At 34.9% G+C, this 9,051-nt stretch overlaps 1 non-coding gene across 1 annotated transcript; it reads right to left on the bottom strand.

Annotated features, from left to right (window-relative positions):
* Positions 1-8,346: 8,346 nt before the first annotated feature.
* On the bottom strand, positions 8,347-8,452 carry LOC128292006 (small nucleolar RNA R71). The gene has a single exon (XR_008281990.1). It is a non-coding gene; the product is annotated as a small nucleolar RNA R71 (small nucleolar RNA).
* Positions 8,453-9,051: the final 599 nt, after the last annotated feature.

The raw sequence follows: 9,051 nt of genomic DNA, 5'->3' as shown, positions 1-9,051 counted from the left end.
TAGATCGGGGATATGTTGGATAGAATTGAATGAAAGAAAAAAAATTGAGCCAAAATTAATTCAAGAAATAGAGGAAACAATTAGAAAGATCAAAGACAAACTGAAAGTGGCATTTGATAGGCAAAAATCTTATGCTGATTTGAAACGATGGGACATTGAATATTCAGTTGGAGATAAAGTATTTCTCAAAGTATCACCGTGGAAGAAAGTTTTGAGGTTTGGCCGAAAGGGTAAATTGAGTCTTTGATATATTGGACAGTATGAGATTGTGGAAAGAATCGGGCCAGTCTCATATCGGTTAGCTTTACCTTCGGAATTGTAGAAGATTCATGATGTTTTTCATGTTTCGATGCTTCGGAGATATAGATCAGATCCTTCTCATATCATTTCTACTGAAGATATCGAAGTTCGTCCTGATTTGTCTTATGAAGAAGAGTCGATTCAAATTTTAGCACGGGAAGTACAAGAATTAAGAAATAAACGGGTTCCCTTAGTAAAGGTTTTATGGAGAAGTCGTAGTGCAGAAGAAACGACTTGGGAATCGGAGGAAACGATGAGAGCACGGTATCCCCATCTTTTCTAAGGTAAATTTCGAGGATGAAATTTATTAAGGGGGAAGAAATGTAATGACCCAAGTTTCACAAGCACTGGAAAAGTACAGTATCGGGCCTCCATCTTAATAAACTGAATTAGTAAATAATTATTAGGAGTAATTATGAGTCTAGTAGTGTTCTTAATTAAGTTTTAATTAGGTGAATTTAGCTTAATTAATAGTAAGTAGAAAAAAAGGACTAAATTGAAGAAGGGGTAAAAGTCTAATTATAGATTAATAGGAAATAACAAGGACCAAATAGGAAACTAAGCCTATTCGGGAAGATAAGGTGGCAAAATGGAGAAAAATCTAAGATTTTTACTTAAACAATGATTATATAAATATTTAATTTAGTTACAAAATTTTATTAAATCAATTTAGAATAATTAGATTTTTATATGATAAATATAGTATGATTTTGATAGATGGTGATAAAAATATACAAATGTAATAATAATATGTATACAATTGTAACATAAATATTTAATTACTTTTTATTTAAGTAATAGGTATTTATTACTTATTATTATTAAGTTAAAAGATATTTATTAATTAAATAATTATATTATAAGATTTTTATGTGATAAATAAATTAAATGGTGACAAGTGTATTGATAAAAATAATTATTAAATAGATTTTTATTAAACTATTGTTATAATTATTATTATTATTAATATTATCAAATAAATTGAATTATGACAAATGTAGGGTGGAAATAAAATACATGTGTAATAATATGTATAATACAATTGTAATACATGTATTGTTTATTAAAATAGATATTTATTATTTATTTATTGTTATTAAGTAAAATATATTTATTAGATAAATAATTATTATATAAGATTTTATATGACAAACTAATTAAAAGGTGACAAATGTAATATAAATATTTGTTAATAAATGATATTTATTATAATTATTATTATTATAATAATAATTATTAATTAGTATATATATAAGAAATGAAACAAAGGATAAAAGAAATAGAGGCATTCGATACAAAGCATGAAAAGAAAGAAAGAAAAGAAAAAGGAAAAATTAGGGTTTAAGGTTTAAAGTTTTGATTGGTAAGTCAATTAAGTCCTTTTTACTTAATTTTGATGTTTTAGAAGCTTTAAAACAAAGTTTTGTTGAAATAAAGTTGAGGTTTTGGAAGTTCATAGGTTTTTAAGCATGATTCATATTGAACAAATTGTTGAATTAGGGATTTAATTGAATGAATTTCAAGTTAGAATTGATTAAGGGATTAAATTGTAAAAGAAGCTATAAGTTTTATGTTAGAGGGACTAAATTGAAAGAAACTTGAGATTAGGGTTTTACTATGAATATTTGATGGTTAGGGTGAATGTGATAGGAAATTGATTAGAAATGAAGTATGAATTGAGTTATAAAAGTAAATGAGTTAATTAGGATCAAATTGAAATCAAGGTTTGAATTAAATAGAAATTCAATTATTTATTATCAATTACTGCTGCATTAATAGTATAAATTATTTTAAATTTCATAGCAAACAAGGAACCTAAGGCATTGGCATCGAAAGGAAAGAAAAAAGTTGTCGAGGAGTAACCGAATAATTCCGGGTTTGTATTACTATAATTCAAGTTATTTTTATTAAATGTTAATTTTTAATTATATTATGGTAAGTAAATTATGAGGAAAGTATTATTATGAAATCAAAAGGAAATTGAATTGATGATGGATAAGTATTGATATAGAATTGTATATTGATGAAAAGTGAAATTGAATTGATTTGTAAATGAATTGAAAGTGATATTGAATTGAGAAAGTGAATCGAATACCCATTAGCTAGTCGGACTGAGTCGGATATAGTTGGCATGCCATAGGATTGGAAGTGTTCAAGGATGCCTCGACCTCAAGTCGATGAGACACTGGGTGTCACTATATTACTTTGGATAGATTCAATGAGGTACTGGGTACCAACTTACTTCGGCTTGGCCGATGAGACACTGGGTGCCATACTGAAGTGTTTGGTTGGATCCGTGTATCGCCAAAGTCCGAGTCTATTAATAGGGGTAATTAAAGGAAAGGTTAAACTGAATAAAATGAATTGGTTGAGCAATTGAAAGAAATGTGAAAATGGAACGTGAATAAAAAAAAATATGATTTGAATATGAGTATGAGAATAGAAAGCATGAACCAATGGTTTATGAGATGGATAATGGCTTAACATGAATGTATATGATTTCAATTGTTGATTAGCTAAATTGAATTGTATGAATATATTGAGAATGACAAATTTATGTTTGAATTGATTTAGGAAAAGAAAAAAGAAAATAAATAAAGTTATATGATTTAATGATATGATTATTATGTTTATAATTTGAATTATGGTAATACCACTGAGTATAAAATACTCAGCATACAATTGTTTCTGTGCGTAGGTTAATAGGTATTCAGAGTCTCGGTTCAGTATCCAGGCGATCCCGACTCCAACGCAAAACTCGGTGATGTATCCTTCTTTTGGTAAAAGTGGCATGTGCATAGGTGTTAATTTCGTCATTTTAAAATGCTATATGATTTTTGTTGTAAAGAATGGTATTTGGTATTTGGTATTTTGGTGTTTAAACTAATGAAATGGTGTGAAAATTTATATGATAGACATGGTATAATTGGTGCTAAATTTAGAATGGATGAACAATTTGGTAAATTCCTTAAACTTTTAAAGAAACTACATATTAACTTACCGTTTATTAAAGCATTTTCGCAGATTCCAAATATAGTCAAATTTTTAAAGGAGCTTTTAGAAAATAAATGAAAGTTAGATAAAAGGTCGCATGTAAAGCTAAACGCGGTTTGCTCAGCCATTCTTCAGAATAAGCTACCCAACAAATTGAAAGACCCAGTGAGTTTTACAATTCCTTGCTTAATTGGTAGTTTAGATGTTAATAATGCATTAGCTGATTTAGGGGCTAGTATTAACGTCATGCCTTACAAAATGTTTAAACAACTAGGTCTTAGGAAACCCAAACAGACTAGGATGAGCATTCAATTAGCAGATAAAACTATAAGATTTCCTAGGGGTATTATTGAAGATGTGCTAGTTAAGATCGATAAAATTATATTTCCCGTTCACTTCATTGTTCTGGACATAGAGGAGGATAGCAACACTCCTTTGATTTTAGGAAGGCCCTTTTTAGCAACTGCTAAAATGATTATTGATGTTGGCACAGGTGAGCTCACACTTCGTGTGGGAGACAGAACAATCACCCTTCAAGCTTGCAATTTTGGCAACACATCGAAAATTTATGGTGATTGTCTAACCCACTCAACTGACAATATGGTGCAACCTACTTTGCAAGAAATGAGTTTGAAGAAGGTACATAAGTCATTTTCAAGCAATAGTAGAGGACCTATTCATAAAGAATGAAGGCTACAAATCGAGGAGTTAGATGAATGGTGGACACATAAACCGAGAACACACGATGAACCAAAACTACGCCAGGATGAGCTCAATACGTTTCCAAATCAACTTAAGGTTAGAGATAAAGTTTTATTAGATGCTGCAGATCCTCACATTGTCACTACCAAACCAAATGAAGAAATCCCTCTTACAGTACTTAGCATTTTCCCATTCGGTACAATCGAGGTAAATCGTCCTAAGTTCGACACTTTTAAGGTAAACAATACCCGTCTAAAACCTTATTTTGATGAGATTCATAGTAGGAATGAGGAGTATAAACTCCTCGAACCACCATGACCATTCAATGGAAAGGTAAGTCGAGCTTAAACTATAAATAACCGTTTCTCGGGAGGCAACCAGAGCACTAAATGTATTAACTTCTTTTACTTTTAGTGTTTAACACCTAACATACTAACGGAGCTCTTGAATATACAGACACGGCCAAGCACATGGGCATGCCTTAGGCTGTGTTGAAACATGGCAAAGATTTTCCCCAGCACGGGCTATGATAAATCGCCAAGGCCGTGTGACATGGCCGTGGGCGAAACTGCCAAAACAACATGGGCGTGGCCCTTAATACACTGGCGTGGGAGAAGCGAACAAAGACAGACATGGCCATGCGACACGGCTATGCGCACTAATACGCCCAAGGTACACGGGTGTTGGAAAATTGTCAGACGCACCTAAATTCAAAATTCACGAATCACACGGGCAAAAATTGGGGAACACGGGCTTGTTCCCTGGCCGTGTGTCCCAAAATCTATAAATACCCTACACTATTCATTGTCTTCTTCACTCAAAATCCATAACCCTAGTCGCTGCAAGTCCACACGACCTCTCTACCACACCCGTGTGTCGCGTCCCTTTCCATTTTTGATGCCCAATCTCTCTTCCTTAGCATTTGTTTACTCTTTTCACTTCTATTTTACTTATTTCTAATACTTATTATCAAAATAATATTCATTTTTCTCATACTACTTTCGTTTTACTCATTATTCTATTATTTAATTTGCATTCTTAGGTTATTTATCATACATTTAATGTTGAATCAAGTTGTTAGGAAAGCCTCATTCTATTGTCATACCCATGCCATTACTATGCTCATTATCATGCTATTACCATGCTACTGTCATGAAATTATGCTATCAAATTGATTATTTTGGTTGAGTTTGGTTAGTATTAGTAGTTTTGGTTGAAATTGTTAGTTCAAATTCATGGCTCTTTCCTTTTCAAATTCATTTACCTACTATTTTTCTTTTTTATATTACAAGTATACAATGTCGTCTTCATGTGGTAAAAAGGCCACCGTCCCTACTTCCAAGAAAAGGAAGGGAGCGTCATCTTCCTCGGGTCCTACCGCGAAAACTTGTCACCCTTTCCTGCAGTTCCCTATTGGGCCCCAAGAAGAACTTTTCCAAATACTCCTGGACCGACCTTTAATTGTGGGCTGCTGCATCGACTGGGCTGCTGTAGAAAGGGTTTAGTTGGCTGATGCAATTCGGGCTCTCCTAACCACTGACCTTTGGGAGCTTTTCTTTGGGATCATCGAGCCAACAAATCTCGAGCTCACGATGAAACTATGCTCAATGTTTCATCTTTAGACCGTAATGACAAATTACGATGATCTTGGCACGGTCTAATTTCACCTAGGCGGATTAGTCCGCCAGCTAAGCGTCCCAGAATTCGGTATTGCACTGGGCTTATATATGGAGGAGTTCAAGGAGGAGAATGACTTACATGCTCTCAACCGCCACATCTATCGTTCTCCTTCACGGTGCTGGGACGCACTAGTACCACGTTCGGCCACCTATGACCCTAGTCGCTCCAAGGTATCAACTCTCCCTCCATCCTTGAGGTACTTACATTCTGTTTTATCTCACACCTTGATAGGGAAGAGAGAGAGCACCAGTATCATCACCACTCATGACGTCTACTACTTATGGTGTATGTCATACGGGCATGTCTTCGACCTCGCCTACTTTATCGCCCTTGCAATTTGCCACCAGACAGAGCAAAATCGAAATAGGGCCATCTCTTTGGCCCTTATGTGACTCGACTGGTGCGACACTTCAGGCTCCTCGACACCGCGGCACAAGAATCATCCTTGACCCTCATTGGCCAAATGTCTCCACAAGGCATCTCGAGCATGCTAAGCATGAGAATGATTGAAAAGTGACGAGGAACCTACCCTCATCAATATCCTCTCACCCAATGATAAACCGTAATTTATTCATATTTTTACCCTATGCTTGACATATTTTATGGATGAGTTTTCCTTAGAACTGGTGAATTCTATGCTCTTAATGCTTTAATTTCATGTTTTATACTTAGGTGAGCATAGGAGAGCGAAAGGAACGAGAAACGGGCCAAAAACGAAAAAAATGGGCCGACGTACAAAATCAATACGGTCTGGACTTCCTCACACGGGCAGACCACACGTCTGTGTCAATTTGGCAGAATCAAAGCACGACTCTCATTGGTAGAACACACGCCCATACCATTCTAACAAGTTCGAGCACGGCCTGAAGTAGTCGCACACAGGCATGTCACACGGGCGTGTCCCTACCAAGCCCAAGTTGAGTCCAATTCAGAAAAGGCTAATTTTGAGGAATTTTGGGCATTCTAAAGCCAATAAATACACCCTAAAGGAAGAGGAAAGTAGACTCAGAGAAAATAAGGCAGGGAACTGCTCAAGGGAAGCCGATTGATCCATCTCAGAAGCTGGATTCACCATCAAGATTGAAGATCTCCCCTTAATTTCCCCTCAGGAGTTTTGGGTTTTCTTTATGTTTTGTATTCATTATTCTTTTGAGATGTTTTCCTTTTTAGTTATCAACTAAATCCCTAAATACCTAAGGGGAGTGAAACCTAAGATGAATCTTGTCATTATTTTCTGAATTGTATAATAAATATTTAACTTGTTCTTAATTATGTGTTCTTAATTCTTATTTTGAAATCCCAGGTTACTGATTCAAGATAAGCTCTTATTCAGAGGAGGAAGAGACCCTGTCTAAGAGTACACTTGTCATAATTAAGCGGAGTTGATTGCGCGCCTAGAGATAGGGTGACAAGATTTTGCCGGATTAGGGTGAAACCTAATAAGGGGAACCATATAATGAGTTAATGCAACCCTAGGGTGTTAATTAGAGAAAAGTCTCAATTATTCAATCTAGGGATTAGACATTATGAGTCTTTAATAGGGATAATAACATAACTTAGGGATCTCTACGGAACAAGTTAAATGAATAAATAGTCCGATTTGGAGTCAGAATAACAAGTGAAGTCTAGGTGGATTCTTCCTTAGGTATTGTCTTAATTCAATCATTTTTCCACAAGTAATTCCCCAATTCTATTTTTTGTGAATTCGTAGTTTAGATAATTAGTTAGTTAAAACAAAACCCCCTTATTCTTAGGCTAGATAATAAAAAGACAGTCATTACTAGTACTTTTAGTTCCCTTGGGTTCGACAATCCAGTCTTGCTAAAACTATACTACTGTTCGATAGGTACACTTGCCTACATCGTTATAGTAGTTAGTTTCAAGAACGATTAATTATAAATATATAAAACTTGCCTGTCACAAAAATTGCGATCAAGTTTTTGGCACCGTTGCCGGGGAACTAAGATATTAGGAACACTCAATTTTTATTATTTTAGTTATTTATTTTTCTTGCAAGTTAATTCTATTTTATTTTTTTTATTATTTATTAATTTACTTTTTCTTTATCTTGGCAAGTTTTTATAGTTTATGACAGGAAGAAACCCGTCAGGACCACTACTTTTTGACGAAAAAATCAATCGCACAGTTCGCAGAAACCAAAGAGAAATAAGGCGAAGCTTAAGATACACAGAGAATGAGCAAGAGGATGATATTCAAACCCTAACCAAGGAGATGGCTGAAAACTAAGACAATCAGCTACCTCCTGCGATACCCGTTGAACTAGCAAATCAAAATCCTGCTCATCGTACTATGTATGATTATGCTAAACCTACTTTAATAGGAACTGAGTCAAGTACAGTTAGGCCTGCTATTGCTGCAAATAATTTTGAACTAAAACCTAACACTATTCAAATGATACAGCAATTTGTTCAGTTTGATGGTTTGCAGGATGAGGATCCAAACACTTACTTGGCAAATTTCTTGGAATTTACGATACATTTAAAATTAATGGCGTTTCTGACGATGCCATTCGTCTTCAGTTATTCCCTTTTTCATTGAGGAACAAAGCTAAACAGTGGTTGAACTCGTTACCACGAGGGTCAATTATTACTTGGGAATAAATGACCGAAAAATTTCTATTAAAATATTTCCCGCTAGCTAAAATAGGCAAATTACGTAATGATATCTCTTCGTTTCTGCAGATGGACTTAGAAACTCTTTATGATGCATAGGAGAGATACAATGACCTACTGTGAAGGTGTCCTCACCATGGACTACTTTTATGGTTGCAAGTTCAAACATTCTGCAATGGTGTGAACCCCTCGACAAGGCAAATGATTGATGCAGCAGCCGGGGGAACCATCAATAACAAAACACCTGAAGAGGCTTACGAATTTATTGAAGAGATGTCACTAAATAACTATCAGTGGCAAGTCATGAGGACTAAGCCAACTAAAACAGCAGGCGTTTATAACGTCGATTCAGTTACTATGCTGTCAAATCAAGTAGAACTTCTAAATAAAAAGATTGATGGTTTACTTGGTTCTACTTAGGTACATCCAATAATGAGGTGTGAGACGAATGGAAGAGGAGCATGCACAGAGTATCAACCCTTCAACCCTAGCATCAAGGAGGAAAAAGTCCAATATATGGGTAACAATAACTCTAGATCCCAAAATAACCCATATAGTAGCACTTATAATGCAGGTTGGAGGAACCATCCTAATTTCTCATGGGGCGGTCAAGGAAATCAAAGACCACAACATCCTCCGGGTTTTCAACAACCACCCTATCAACAGGAAAAGGAACGAACCTTGAAGAGATGTTGTCTAAATTTATCTCGGTGTCAGAAACCTGTTTCCAGAACACTAAGAC

Source organism: Gossypium arboreum, chromosome 4 (genome assembly GCF_025698485.1).
Source record: "Gossypium arboreum isolate Shixiya-1 chromosome 4, ASM2569848v2, whole genome shotgun sequence".
Classification (NCBI taxonomy): domain Eukaryota; kingdom Viridiplantae; phylum Streptophyta; class Magnoliopsida; order Malvales; family Malvaceae; genus Gossypium; species Gossypium arboreum.
The sequence above is the reverse complement of the archived record's forward strand: the minus strand, read 5'-3'. Positions and strand labels throughout refer to the sequence as shown.